Genomic DNA, 16,068 nt, shown 5'->3' with positions numbered 1-16,068 from the left:
TGAGACCTGGTGATGCACATTTCTATCTATGACTTGAAGAAAGAACAGGAGAAAAGGCACAGTCCACAGCATAAAGGACACAATTCCTGACCCTTACCATGGGGCAAACCTACCTCAGATTTCATTATATCCCTTCCTCATACTAGATACAGAGTTTTTCCTGCATGATTGCCTCTCATCCTCAAACTTACTGTTGATACGCAGCTAATACTAACTTAGGAGAATGGAGGTTTGTTTATGCATGGGGACCCTTCAGGAAGAAGTGCCTGCTGAACAAAGGGAAGGTGTGAATAAGGGAGTCTTCCATGCCGTAGAAGATGCAGCAACTGATTTCTAATCAGTGAGCAAATGGTGACTCTCCTAAATCAAGGTTGCTTTGAGTAAATGGTTCTTGAGTTTATCAACACAGACTGTCTCATAGTGCCCCCTGCTGGTTATAAGGCACACAGTCAACATGCCAAGGTATCAATGAGGCTAGTTCCTTTTACACATGATCACTGTTCAAACATCCAAAGTCTCATTCTTAAATGGAGGGTATAATTCGTATTTTCTCACATCCAATGGTTCTCTTCTATGTGATGAATCATCTAAACATGACTATGTGGTGAATCATCCAAACATGACCTATTACAACTCACCTCCTGTTAGGCGGTACTCTACTCTGAAAATAGGTTCATTGGCAAACAGACCCATCATCAGATTGTGCAAAGAATTTACCCCATGGGAAGAAGCAGTTGCACTGAGATTGTAATGGGCCAGTGAGCAATGTGTAGGTACCAATTAATTTGACATCTTTTAAGACTTCTGAGTTGGATCAGAGCACCCTCTGGTGGCATCATTATCCTTAGGGGTAGGTTTTCATTCATTTAACAAATAACTATCAACTAATCTTACCATATCAGCACTATATATCTTATATATCTCAGTCTGACATACATTCAATAACTTTCTCTTATTTACTCATTATGATTTATAAATATTTGTCTAGATTTTAGTAAAATAATCTAAAGGAGAATGCATATAAAGTAATACCACACTAGGTCTGGATTAGGTAAAATAAGGGGTTCTTTATTTAAAGGGGAGACTCACATTCCTCTGTATGAATGAGGAACAGGAACTGAATCCAGCATCCAGGTATGAGAGGAGAGAGGGGGAGAGAGAGAGAGAGAGAGAGAGAGAGAGAGAGAGAGAGAGAGAGAGAGAGAGAGAGAATGTATCATTTTGGTACCCAAGGCCTTGCCCAACCTGGTCCAGTCACTCAAAGGCCATTAGATAAAGGATGTTCCCCCAGCACGTACCATTTTGTCTATAAATAAGAGAGTTCCAAAATCAATACAAAACTATATACAATAAGAACAGGTATCAATTATAAATATTAGAATTACAATCAGCATAAACAATATTAAGCAAGAAACATATGTTCAATGTTTTAATAATTATTCTATTATAAGGGAACAAAGATTTGTACTAGAAATGACTAGGCTAAATCAAAACAGTAAAGTAACTACAACTATCTAGTCTTCAACCACATCAAAGAAGGGAGATAATATTACTTGAGTAGACAGGAAGTGCAAGCAAACAGTTTACAAAATGTGGCGTAAATGACAGAGAAAACTGACTAACTGGGCAATCACCCAAAATCTCATTTGTAACATTAGAACAACCAACTTTGGCTAAGGCCTAAAGTAACTAATAGACTATTTTCAGAGGCAGGAAAATTTTCAAAACCATCTTACCCTGTCTTGGCAAGATTTAGCAGTTTATTTCTTGTATCCTGATTGTCCAGTCCCAGACACTGTGTATTTTGTCAGTGGTAAAGGTATGGGCAGTTCCTTGCCCAAGGGCCAGTTCTGCAAAAAGAAAACAAAATCCAAGTGGAATATCTTCAATGTTCAAAATTCTTTTTGGAATAGATCAGTGCTGCCAGGAGCAATCATGTCTAAGTCAACAGAACCATAAATTATTTAAATGCCATATTCTGCAGTTCTTTGAAATGGTTGAATATTACCTATTTATGAAGAATTCAGTCTCTATGTATCTAAAGAACCTGATTAGTCTACCTAAAAATGTGGCAAACATGAATGACTATTGACCTATAATTCAATTATATAATTGACCTATATAGCCTAGACACACATATATATGTATAATTATATAATTGACCTATATAGCCTATATAGCCTAGACTAATATGTCATATTAGAATATTAAACAATCTTTAAACAACTGTGCAGCAAATAAGAACAAAGACCTCAAACTAAAAAAAAAATGTAGAAGTATCTCAATTAAAGGTAGAAGTGTTTAGTGCAATATGATTGTTATATCTTAAAATTATATCAATATATAAAATATATTACTCACTATTATTATGAGTGTTAGTAATATCACACTAATCTACCTATTATCCCATTCGATGTTCTTTTTTCATGAGATCCCTGAGCCTACAAAACTTCCACCCAACTTCCAATCCTATGCCCATTATAATCAACCCCTAATTGATGACACTAAACCTGAGGATAAATTTTGTTGGGAGAAGGGCTGTCATCATCTAGAATTACTTTGAGCTGTCATAGGGGCTATGTTCTTTCTATGATGCTATAAAACTGAAATGATGATTAAGTTTCAAGATTACTGTCTGGTATAATTGCAAATAGTCTCTGAGTAGTTGATAGGGTTTTTCTGAAGTTCTAATTTGGAGTTCTGGCCAGAAAGTTGCAAGAAGGTGCATCATTTCAGAAACATAAGTTGGAATCATCTTGAGCAGCTGGTACCAAAAATTCATCTTAAAGTAGCACTATCAGGATCACGACATCGTATCAACCCAGAGGAGTCATTGTTGTGGGGCCCTATGTTCTTCCTGGAAACTTCAAAGATTACTGCAGAAAAATGTATTGTTCATTGTAGAAAACTTAAACATTATTCATACAGATATATATTCAATGAAAGGTATGAAATAGACAAAAATAGATATGGAGAAAAGTAAAATTTTTCCTAAATTCCTACTTCTTTCTGTCCCATACCAGATGGCTACTGACAAGAGACAGAATATCTGATTTTTTTCTTTTAAGAACATGCCCGGATATAGAGAGTGATAGCCATTGTCCAATTCCTAAACCAGCTTTCATTTTTAAGTGAGCCTATTATTCTACTGGGTAGTAGAGAAAAATATATATGCTCAGAGATTTTACCCTGCAGATGACCTGTCCTCATAAGTTATATTCCTTTTTGCTCAGAGATCTTTACTGGTTAGCTATCTTTTTCTCTTTAGACATCTAGATGTCCAGAGTTTCTTGACTTTTTGAAGATAACTATTTTCTTGCAAAGGCAAGAACAGAACCCAATCCTTATGAGGCTTTGTTTGAACCACCTGTATGATTGTCACCTCTGTGGATGAGCTGTCATATCATTTCCTCAAGAGATTTCTCCTTTTCTTTTTTTGTTCTGATTTTCTTTTTTCTTCTTTTTTATTTTATTTTTTTATTAAAATTTCCCCCTCTTCCCATTTCCCTCCCCCTCCCTCTCCAGTCCAAAGCACATTAAGGGTTCCCTGCCCTGTGGGAAGTCCAAGGTCCTCCCACCTCCATCCAGGTCTAGGAAGGTGAGCATCCAAACAGACTAGGCTCCCACAAGCCAGTACGTGCAGTAGGATCAAAACTCAGTGCCTTTGTCCTTGGCTTTTCAGTCAGCCCTCATTGTCAGCCACGTTCAGAGAGTCCGGTTTGATCACATGTTCCATCAGTCCCAGTCCAGCTGGCCTTGGTGAGCTCCCATTAGATCAGCCCCCCTCCTTCCCCATCTCAGTGGGTGGGCACACCCCTTGCAGTCCTGACTTCCTTGCTCATGTTCTCCCTCCTTCTGCTCCTCATTTGGACCTTGGGAGCTCAGTCCAGTGCTCCAATGTGGGGCTCTGTCTCAACCGAATCTTTATTAATTATGATGGTATCCATAGCTTTTCTTCTGTGGAAATGAGAGCAAAGCCCCTTCCTCAATGTAGAATATCTGTTTTCCGTTCTGAGGTCAACACATCCTTGAAATACACCAGCCGATTTAATTCAGAAGTTGTTTTCCCTATTATCCAGTGTCTCACTACTACCATTGTTTCTTTCTTATTAGCATTAAGAAAATTTAAGATTTATAAAATATTATGCAATCATTTCTGGCGGTATTTTCCATCCCTTTCTGTTTGTTTATGATATTCTTTATAGGTTGATTTGATCTTTTTATAACTGACTGGCCTGTTGGATTATTTGGTATAACTGTAATATGCTTTATATTATAATAGCCAAAAAAGTTTCATTTTCTTAGAGACATATCTATCTTTATTTGTACAGATATACCCATGATGGCCATAACTTCTAATAAATGTGTAATTATGGAATCAGCCCAAGGTGGTTGCACATTGAAAACATGAATAAGTGTCAATGGTGTGGTGTAAATATATTAATTTTCCTAATTCTGTAAATTACATACACCCATTTGCCAGATTTAATTCCTTTGAGTATCGTTTGAGTTATTCTTTACAGGTAGTGCTGTTTGGTTATAAAAAGAGCAAGCAGAACAGTTCCTTGTAATTTCATAAGCTTGTTGCCATGTATAGAAAACTCTTTCTATAAACAATGACACAATGTTTTGTATAAAATTCTGAGGCCTTCACCATATTTCAAATCAGTAATTGAACAGTTTCTACTTTACCTTGTGCTAGAAGATCTGGCAGACCCATAGGGGATCGGATTCCAAGGTGTAAAACTTTTCCTGTAAAGATAGCATCTCTTCTATGGACATTATTTGGATGTCATGCATATTACCTTCCTGCGGAGATATCCTATCTGTTAACCTATCATAATTTTTTAACAGATTTCAGCTGTTAAATTCAATAGTATGATTTTTTTTCAGATAATTCCTCAACACTGTTTTACCTGGATTGAATTTTGTCTGCCAAATTATTTTTTTCAATTGTATTAATCTTTTCAACTCACTTTTGATTTTCAATGGTATTAATCCTGTCAGCCATCTGTTCATTATTAGTCTGTAAGTGACTCATTCTTGGCTCTGTTATCAAACCATTTTTAAGGATATAATATGAAAAACAAAGCTAATTCCCAATATCAAATAAATAGATGTATAAGAAAAATCACATAAGCATTGCAGAATGCCATACACAGTGTAGGGAAATGATTATTCAATTCCTGAATGGTACTATTATTTGCCATAATATAATTTTCAAATTTAATAACTTACTACCTTTGTTAGCAAATTTCCATAAATTGTTGTAGATGTAATAATCTGTATTGACCACAAGGTGTCGCTGTTGCATTCGCGAGGTGGAGTGACGTGACTAGCAGTGGAGAAATGAGACCAGCAACAGAGACATAACCAGTGTGCACATTGATACACTGACAAATATGCTTTGTTTGATAAATTTAATTTGAGCAATTATTAAGAGTGATTAAAGAGATTCCATACACAGAGTTTTCTTTTTTGTGTGTGTGGCCAGAATATCAGTGAACCCAAAGTTGTTGCAGGCAGTTGGACTTGACACCACAGGAATCCAGGTGGAAAAAAAAAAAAACCGGTTTTCCCCTGGTGAGGAAAACCGGGGTACCAGGTGCTGCACGAAAAGGCAGACTGCTGGTGAGAAATGTGCCTGGGCTGGTGAACCGGGGAGCATGGTGGGGGTGGGCAGTCAAGGTAAGCATAGACTCATTCCCACTTTGGAGGGCCAGATGAAGGAGAACACAAAGTAATCCCACACTGGCTATGAATTGGATATAACAAGGGTTCTTTATTTAAAGGGGAGACTCACAGATCACAGTCCTCTGTGCGAACTGGGAACAGGAATGGAGTCCAGCAACCAGATGTGAGTGGAGAGAGACAGAGAGAGCAATCACACAAATTTTGGCTACTCAAGGCCATGCCTAAACTGTCCATCACCTCAAAATCCACTGGCCAAAGGATGTTCCCAAGCAGATCTGCTTTAAACTTATCTAAGTGCTTTGAAAGAATAAAAGGGATTTTTTAATGACTAAAAAGTGCATTTATTTTGAATCTCATATGAGATGTACAGGTTGGTTAACTGAGATTATATATGATATATATATATAATCATATATATGAAAAAAATTAATGAATAAAAATGGCCAAAGATTTATGACTAAAGTTTTGACTACTGCTTCACTAGAAAACATATCTAAATGTTCAAAGCCATTTAAATATTCTGTTTTTGAAAACACAGCTTGCTACAGTACAGAGAGGACCAAGAGGTGAGTTATAAGCCACCTGGAGGACACCCCATTCTCTAGGACCTCCATAGTAGAATAAAACTCTGGAACCCTCCCCCAACTGCCTCAGCTTCTCTAGCCAGCCAGTAGGAGAGTTTCCTGCAGGTAGGCTGCCCCAATATCCGCTCCCATCCACAGGATCCTCATGAGATACAAGCCACATTCTGCCACCAAACTCACCTATTCTCCTGCCACCTCAGTGGAACTCTGAGAAACAGCTTGATACACTACTGAGAAGACCAAGAGGTGAGTGACTAGCTACTCAGTAGGACACCCCACTATCTAGGCCCTCCATAATAGGGCAAGACCTCAGACTCCTCCCCCACTGACCTTACCTTATCTAGCCAGCTAGTAGGAAGAAAATTTCTTACTCAGTGGACCAAGATAGAAAATCAAGAAAGGAACTCTAAAGCACAAGCTGTGACTGCATAGCACCAAGAGAGCAAATCAGGAGAGAATACCAAAGGAGCAGTGGCTCCCTGAGACACAGACATTGACAGTAAAGAGCAGGTCAAGAACAATTCTCAAAGACTCAGACAGACACTTTAAGGATTGGACTGAGACACCAAGACACTGCCAGCATCAAGTGAAGGAAATGATGGGTAGGCACCAATGTAAGATTTCATCCAGCAACCTAAAAAGCAACATGGTAACACCAGAACCCAGTGGTTACACAACAGGAATACTTGAATATCCTAAACAAGGAAAAGCAGAAGGAAATGATTTTAAATATATTTTTATAAAGATGATGGAGACCTTTAAAAAGGAAATAAAAAACTCCCTTTAAAAAAATGGAGGAAAGAACAAACTAAAAATTGGAAGAAATTAATATATTCCACAAAGAAACCCAAGAAAATCAAAGAAAACAATCATACTTGAAACAAACAGTTCAAGACACGAAGACTGAAATAGAGGCAATAAAGAAAACACCAACTGAGGAAATTCTGACTGTGTAAAATCTGGGTAAATGAACAGGGAATAGAGGCAACTATAATCAACAGAATACAAGAACCAGAATAGAGAATATCAGATGTTTAAGATACTATAGAGGAAATAGATTCATTGGTCAAAGAAAGCAGTACATTCAACAAATCCTTAACACAACACATTTAGGAAATCTGAGACACCGTGAAAAGATCAAACTTAAAAATAATAGCGATAGAAGAATGAGAAAAACTCCAGCTCAAAGGCACAGAAAATATATTCAAAATCATAGAAGAGACAGTTGACTGCAGCGGTTGGTGGTATTTGTCTTCATCGGCTTCGCGCTCTGCCCTTCTACCTTGAACACGATGTTGGGTCGCAGCAAGACGGGAGGCAAGGCCCGCGCCAAGGACAAGTCCCGCTAGTTCCCGGTAGGTTGTGTGCACCGGCTGCTGCTGCGGAAAGGCCACTATGCCGAGCGCGTGGGCGCAGGCGCGCCGGCGTACCTGTCGGCGGTGCTGGAGTACCTCAGCCATCAGCAACGACAAGGAGCTCAACAAGCTTCTGGGCGGCGTGACGATCGCGCAGGGCAGCGTCCTGCCCAACATCCAGGCCGTGCTGTTGCCCATGAAGACCAGCGCCACCGTGGGGCCCAAGGCGCCAGTAGGCGGCAAGAAGGCCACCCAGGCCTCCCAGAAGTACTGAGGGAACCCGCGCCGTGGCCGCCCAGCCCTCCCCACACCTCCACAAAGAGCTGAGCAACTGAGGGCCGAGCCGCTGCGTCCCTGTCCTACCCCAGTTCTCTGCCCTCGCGCGTTTTTTGCTTCCCCTTCCTGCAGGGCCTCTGGGTCAACCACGGAGGACGCGGGCGCCATGGCGCCTGCCCACCCCGGAGCTTCGCCGGTCTCGTCTCGGTCTTCGATGGGCTGCGCGGAGAGGCTGCAACATCTTCCAGAAGTCTCGGCCTTTTGCTGTGGCAGACATGGGCCTGAAGGTGAGTCTCTCCTCAGCTTCAGCCCGGGCGTCTCTTCAGCTTGGTGCTTAGCCCTCGCCTGGACCTTCGGAAGTGACTTGTTTACCGGGCTTTGGTGAAGAGAAATGCATCATGCTGCTTGGCCCTCTGTCCCCCTTGCTGGCCTCTGACCATTCTCACCCATCTCCATTCATAGGCCGGTGTGTGGTGTGGCTGGGACAAAAATCACGAATAGGAACCGATTTTCTCCAGGATGCCTCCTGGAACGGGACTGGGAGACACTTACAGGCCTATGGACAGAAGACCTGTGTTCCTGCCGCAGGAGACTAGCAGCCAGGCCTAGCCATTCCTTTTTCTCCCCGGCGACTCACCTCACCAATAGAACACCTAGATACCAGCACATGTCAATGAAACCCTGTATGGACTGAGCCTCTCTTGGCTTCTGAACTGGAATTTTGCAGCTATCCCAAGTTTAGAACCTTAGGTACTGGGGAGTTTCAATGGGCTAATTTTATTAAAGGATTGTTTGGTTTAAAAAAAAATCATAGAAGAAAACATTCCTAATCTAAAGAAGGATATACCTATGAAGGTACAAGAAGCTTACAGAACACCAAATAGAATGGACCAAAAAAAAAAAATAAGTCCCCTTTCCATACAATAATCAAAATTCAAAACATATGGAATATTAAGATCTGCAAAGGAAAAAGTAAGGTAACATACAAAGGTATACCTATAAGAATTACACCCAACTTCTCAATGGAAACCATAAAAGTCAGAAGGTCCTGGACAGATGTGCTACAGATACTAAGGGACAGACCACAGATGCAAGACCCAGATTACTATATCCAGCAAGTCTTTCTATCACCATTGATAAAGAAAACAAGATATTCCATAACAAAAACAGTTTAAATAATACCTATCCAAAAACCCAGCCCAACAAAAAGTACTAGAAGGAAAATTTCAACCCAAGGTAGCTAACTGAACCCACAAAAATACAGGCAACAGACAACCTTACACCAGCAAATCCAAAAGAAAGGAAAGATACTACCACTGCCACCAAAATATAACACAAATTAACAACCAGTGGTCATTAATATCTCTTAATATCAATGGATCCAATCACCTATAAAAAGGCACAAGGAAAGAGAATAAAGAAACCGGATCCAGCCTTTTGCTGTGTAGAAGAAAAAACACTCAACCTCAAAGACAGACATTACCTCAGAGCAAAGAAAGGGCTGGGAAAAGGTTTTCCAATCAAACGGACCTAAGAAACAAGCAGTGTAACTATCCTAATATCTAACAAAATAGTCCTCAGACTAAAATCAATCAGGAGAGATGGAAATGGACACTTTATACTCATAACAGAAACAATTCATCAAGATGAAGTCTCAATCCTGAACATCTATACCTGTAATACAAGAACACCCATATATGTAAAAGAAACATCACTGAAGCTTAAATCACATATCAAACCCCACTCACTAATAGTAGGAGAACCCTAAGAAAAACATATGTAGATCTACCTGGAATGTCAAAATAGACAAGATCACGTGACAAAATTGGGAACATAGGAGTCCGGGGAGGAGGGAGAGTAGAAGGGGAAGAGAAGGAGAGGAGGGTATGGGCAAGGAGAAATTGAGGGAATGGGATAGTAGAGATGGGAGAAGGACAGAGATGTGAGCAAGTAAAGAGTTATGTTGATTGAGGGGACCATTATGGGGTTAGCAAAAAACCTGGCACTAGATAAATTCCCAGGAATCCACAAAGATGACCCTCAGCTAAGACCCTAAGAAGTAGAAGAGAGAGTGCCAGACTGGCCTTGCCCTGTAGTCAGACTGGCGAATATCTTAAATATCACCATAGAATCTTCATTCAGCAACTGATGGAAATAGAGGCAGAGACCCGCATCAGAGCACTGGCCTGAGCTCCCAAAGTCCAGTTGAAGAGAGGGAAGAGTGAGAATATGAGCAAATAGGTGAATACACTGAATTGTACACCCATTAAAACACTCTACCTGAGCTAATGGGAGCTCACCAACTCCAGCGAGACAGGGAAGGAACAAGCATAGGTCCAAACTACTCCTTCTGAATGTGGCTGACAGTTGCATGGCTGGGGCAAACTGAAGGGCCACGCACAGTGGCACCAACATTTGTTCCTACCACTTGTACTCGCTTTTTGGTAATCTATTCTCTTTGGATGGTTACCCTGATCAGCCTAGTTATAACAGCGAGGGTTTTGGACCTTGCCCAAAGCAATATGTCTTACCCTCTCTGAGGATTGTATGGGGAGTGTTGGGGTGGGGGGTAAGAGGAGGGAATGGGAAGAGATAAGGGATGGGAAACTTGGATTGGTATGTATAATAAAAAAAGATAGTTTGTTTTCTTTTTTAAATAAATAAAAGCATTCTGGATACAAATTTAATTAAATTCCTGTTTGATAATATATTATGCACAATATCCAGCCCTGTCCAGAAGCCAACATTGTGTGAGAATAGAAAACAACTCACCTGAGAATAAGAATTGAAGGACCTCTTCTCTCACACTGTATAGAAATTGTTTGTGGCTGAACATATCATCTATTCTAGAAAATAGCACATGTTTAATCATAAAAAGTAGGTTTATGTTTATAAATTGGGAAGCAATCTCAGAAGTGCCTTACATCGGAGATACTTCTATTCCTCCACAGTCTTGAGTAGACTGAGCAGTGTCCTAGCCCACCTCTCAGACAATACTGTTGAAGTATTATGTACACTAGGAACCACTTTGGCATTGCTTGTCATTGGAGAATAAAAATAGATAATGCCTAATACGGTTCTGTAAGCCTTAGAAATTTTCATATCCTTAAATTTCTTTCTTATTTCATTCAGTTGTTTGTTTACCTTTTCAAATCTTCATTATTACATCTGTTTGTATCTTTTGTATTCTTCAGACACATTGATAAATGGTTATTTCAAGTTTATTGTCTTTATGTCTTCTAAATAACTTTCATTAAAGAACATTACTATGTGAGTAGTAATTTTTGGAGAGGCCATGCAAAATTTTTGTATAGTTTTGGAAAGGGAATTCATCTAGAGTTAAGTGGTTGGTTGTACGTTTTGGTATGCACAACTTTTCAACCTTTGCTAAATAACCATTCAAATCTCTATTTGCTCTTACCACAACTTGGAATGTTTTGGATCAGCTGAATAGTGCTTTATTTCAGTCTTGGGTCCATATAGCAGTGATGCACTATTGTCTTATCAGAAAGGATTCTAGCTCAGCTATATATAAGTTTCACTTCTGACCACATGGTGGCATGCTCTGTACAGTTAATAACTTCTCAGTTATTCATCACAAGCCAAGGTGAATTAGCAGAGAGCTGGAGGTAGTTGTTATCAGTAAGAATCTCAGGCATTCAGCATAGAGTCTTCCATTATGTTTACTGAATAGAGACAGAGGACAGCTCACCTGGAGTAAGCCAAGGGCTTAGGAACAGTGCTATCTGTGGGTTGTGAAAATAGCTCAGCCCACAGATCCTTCAGTGGTGGGGACTGGGACTGTGCAGGATGGGGTAGTACTACCCAATAGATACAAAAGTGGCTCAAGCTGCAGACCCTCAGATGAGGAGCTTAAGCTCATGGAGGTTTAGGAAGGTGGTGATGGTACTTGAGAGAAGCATACGCAACTTACTTTGATCACCAATCCTCAGGTGTCAAGTGAAGGGGATTAGGGAAGATAGGAGGTGAACAGCGCTATTTGAGAAGCAAGTAAGTGATGCGCACTCATATCTTGGGGGGTGGCTTGGGGATCTATTTTTGTTACATTTGAGACAGGATCTTCTTTTATATTCCAAGCTGGACTTAAACTCACTATAGAGCACAGGCTCTTCTATTTGCCATGATCTCATGAGGAGACCTACTGCCCTGGAACCCCAAGTGGTGAAAGTTATGCCATGAACATTGAAGGGTATTTTTTAAAGCTAATCTAAAAGTCTTGGAGAAATTAGAAATGTTTAATCAATCTCCAAATTATACTTCAATCCATTAAAACTGAAAACATAGGGCTTTAAAGGATGTTTTGATGTCTGAATTGAGTCAGTCATTTGGACTTTAGAAATTTCATCACATTTATGGCAGTTTAAGTTTTAAGCTACTGTATTTTTAAGTCTTTTTGGATGTGGTTCTATAAGATACCTTGTCAGTCTGAAGGGAAGATCAGTGGATCCCATGATATACACTTTCTAGTACTGCTTCCATAATTCAACATCACACAAAACAAAAAAAAAAGTGAGTTTTGGAAGGAAATGCAGATAAAAATTTTATTGACCTCAACTGATCCAAATATAGGTGTCATCCCATCCAGGCTTGATCTAGCTAATTGTCAGGATTTAAATGAAGACCAAAGCATTACCTGAGGGCAAGTTCACATACCATGTTAAAAACATAATCCCAAGAGTCATTTAGATGCAAAGAAATTTAATTATTTCAAGAATCATGTGTGTATAAACAACTTTGAGCTTTGCATAAGACTTCACCCTTAGCAAATGTCTACATTTCATCCTCCTCAGACTACAATGGACATCACCAAACACTGTCACACAATTTTTGATAAAATATAAGTTAATTATATTCATGTTAATTTCTGACAGGTTTTTTTCTAATAGAAACATAAGAATCTCTTTAATTACACTTACTTTGATAAAATACTACAATCATAGTGTGCCATGGCATTTAAAAAATATGCAGACTTTAGAAAGCATAGACTTCTTTACTAAAATTCACTCTTCTATGTATAGTATTAATGCTGGATCCTCATCCTCCATTATTTTAGAGAAATATTTTTATTACAAATATACATGGTGTGCTTAAGACCTAATATGTTGTGTCCCTGTTGTATGTTGATTGTTGCTTGCATTTATCTTCGGTATTAGACCTGAATACATATATAAGAATTAGTAGAAAATTAGTACCTTCCTTTTAGCAATATTGTAAGTTCAAAGTAGGCTGAATTCAATAGAAGAAACTGTCGAAGCTTTTTGTATGAGCAAGCACTGTGAGGGAAAAGTATTTATTGTATGTTGGATGTTATTACTCACAAAAATATATTGCCTGGCTACAAAAATAACTGACATATTTTAAAAATAAAAAAGTCAACTTATTTCATGAATTTAAGTTTATATAGTTACCATAAATCTACAATGATGAAAAATATAAGCTGTTGTAATGTATTTTTATCATACCAATTTGCACATAAAATATGCTTTTGAAGATATGACATTTCTGTCTTACCTAGGTAAGTCTTAAACTCAATATATTCATCATGCTGGACTCGAACTCATAGTATTCCTTTTTTTAATTTTTAAGCTCAACTACCTAAAATACAGCTAAAAATAAAACATAATAACCAACTGACTCACACTGCAACCTTGTTCATCCATAATACCTTTAAGAATGCTCTGGACACTTCTCTGTTGCGGAGACTGTAAATGAGGGGGTTCAACATAGGAGTAAGGATGGTATAGAAAGCTGACACCATTTTGTCCTGATTAGGAGAACGACCAGAAGAAGGCCTCATATAAATGAACATGGCTGCCCCATAGTACATTCCCACCACCACAAGGTGAGAGGAACAGGTTGCAAAAGCCTTGTGGCGACTCTCAGCAGAGGACATTCGAATGACAGCCAAAATCACACGAGTGTAGGAAGCAATAATGATTGATACAGGGAAAATAAGCATAATTACACAGCAAAAAAAATCATCATTTCATATATCGAGGTATCACTGCATGAAAGAGTGAGCAGGGCTGGAACCTCACAGAAAAAGTGAGGTATTTCTCTGGCACCACAATACGAGAAGGACAATGCTGCTGCAACTTCTATTATGCCATCAAGGGAACCAAGAATCCATGAGGAGGCAGCCATGATACCACAGATTTTATGACTCATAAGAATAGGATACCGTTAATGCCAACAGAAAACACTCGGCTCCAAGTAGAGATACATAGAAGAATATCTGGCATCCGCAGTTAGCCATGGAGATGGACTTGTTCCCAGAGAGGAAGTTGAAGGCCATCTGGGGCACTGTAGTACAGATGAGCATAAGATCCATGAGGGAAAGTTGGCTAAGAAGGATGTACATTGGGGTGTGAAGTTGAACATCCAAGTAGATGAGAAGCACCATGATAGAATTACCCAAGATGGCCATGAAGAAGATACCCAGTGTGAGTGAAAAGAAAAAAGTATGAAGAGGGCTATGATCAAAAATTCCCAGCAGGATGAAGTCATAGCTGAAGGTCCAATTGTTCCATTGCATTATGAGTATGTTCACTGTGGAGACAGAATAAACAATAAAGGTTACAATGTGTCATTGAAAGGTTCCATTATTTCCATCAAAAATTTGATATATATATATATATATATATATGTGTGTGTGTGTGTGTGTGTGTGTGTGTATAAAAAATTGTGTCTTTGGGAATAAGCTATTTTACTTCATAATGGCAGTGATTAAAACTTACTTTTGAGTTCTCCTTTGAACTCTCTTTCTCTTTCTCATGCACACCAAAATGTACACACACATGCAAATGCAAGCAGGGGAGTGCAAAGTTTTATTCTGTATTCAAGATTGACTTTCTACTCTTGTTTTTCTTGCCTTATCCCCTAAAGTGTTAGGATTACAGATGTACATGCATCAACATACCTGGCTTCATATGAATTTTAAACTCAAATTTATTAGTAAGCAGATCTAGAAGATTCCATAAAAGCACATATCAAAAGTCATGCAATGCAAGCCAAATGGAAGTTTGAGGAAGAATTCAATGTGCATGTATCTTTTCAGTCACCTCTTAATAATTATGAACACTATAGCTACTTTTGTTTTCAAAGCTTTTTGTTATTCATAAAATTTAATTACATTTTTCTTTTTAATTTTTTAAATATGCTTTTGATTATATTTTTGTATACAGTTATTTTCTTGTACATATGTCTTTATGCCACATGTATTTAATGTCCTTGGAGGCTAGAAAAGAACTCCAAATACACTGGGACCTGAATTATAAATAGTTGTGACCTTCTATGAGGGTTTGGGGAATTGAACCTAAGTCCTCTAGAAGAGTGACAAATACTCATAAGCACTAAGTCATGCCCTCAGCCCCTGTATTATTTTTTAATATTTCAATTATCTCAATTTTCATACAATGTATTTTGAGCACAATCTATCCTTCACCTACACCTGTAACCACCTTTCGCAGTCTCAATTTCTTTTCCTATGCATTTTGAGTTTTCTTTTCTTTTTCATGAATTGAGTCCAGTTTGTTTTGCCCCAATAATCTTAGGAATGAGGTTTGCATATGATGAATAAACTCTGCATTTTTGAACATTATTGAACAAAACTGATTGTTCAGGTATTGGTGAGATTTTCTACATACATTCTTATCCTGTAATGAAGGTTTTGTATGTTTTGACTTTCTACAAGTCTTGTGTAAATAGTTATAACTACTGTGAATTTATATTGTATCTACTGTGTTATTTCTAAAAATGTAATTTCCTAGATATTATTTGCTGACTTCTATTCTTGAAATCTTTCTACCTTCTGTTCTATGAATCTTGGGGACACAGATGCTATATGTACATTCCATTTATGGTAAAATTATCAACTATCTCTTATTCTGTGTGTTTTGTCCAGTTGAAGTTTCTGTGTTAATTCCAATAAACTGGAAGAAGACTCTTCTCTGATGAGGATTTGATATGGCCCAATGTATGAATACTACAAGAAGTCATTAGGAATCATTTTATTAGTGTGCTCATTTAGGGCAAAGTTAGTATTGAATTATCATGGAGCCTATAACCTACCTGGCAAGGTTAAAAGAAATTCCTAGAATTGAATAAAAATGAAAACACATCATAGTAAATATGTGGAA

At 38.5% G+C, this 16,068-nt stretch overlaps 2 pseudogenes; one reads left to right on the top strand and one right to left on the bottom strand.

Moving 5' to 3' along the window:
- The first annotated feature begins 7,570 nt into the window (after window positions 1–7,570).
- Window positions 7,571–7,907, top strand: LOC126494631 (histone H2AX-like; annotated as a pseudogene).
- A 5,658-nt stretch (window positions 7,908–13,565) lies between these two features.
- On the bottom strand, window positions 13,566–14,465 carry LOC126494621 (olfactory receptor 2M3-like; annotated as a pseudogene).
- Window positions 14,466–16,068: the final 1,603 nt, after the last annotated feature.

Source organism: Alexandromys fortis, unplaced genomic scaffold, assembly GCF_014885135.2.
Source record: "Alexandromys fortis isolate MF-2015 unplaced genomic scaffold, M_Fortis_MF-2015_v1.1 scaffold_334, whole genome shotgun sequence".
Taxonomy (NCBI): Eukaryota; Metazoa; Chordata; class Mammalia; order Rodentia; family Cricetidae; genus Alexandromys; species Alexandromys fortis.
Note: the sequence above shows the minus strand (reverse complement) of the source record. Positions and strands in the feature narration are given on the sequence as shown.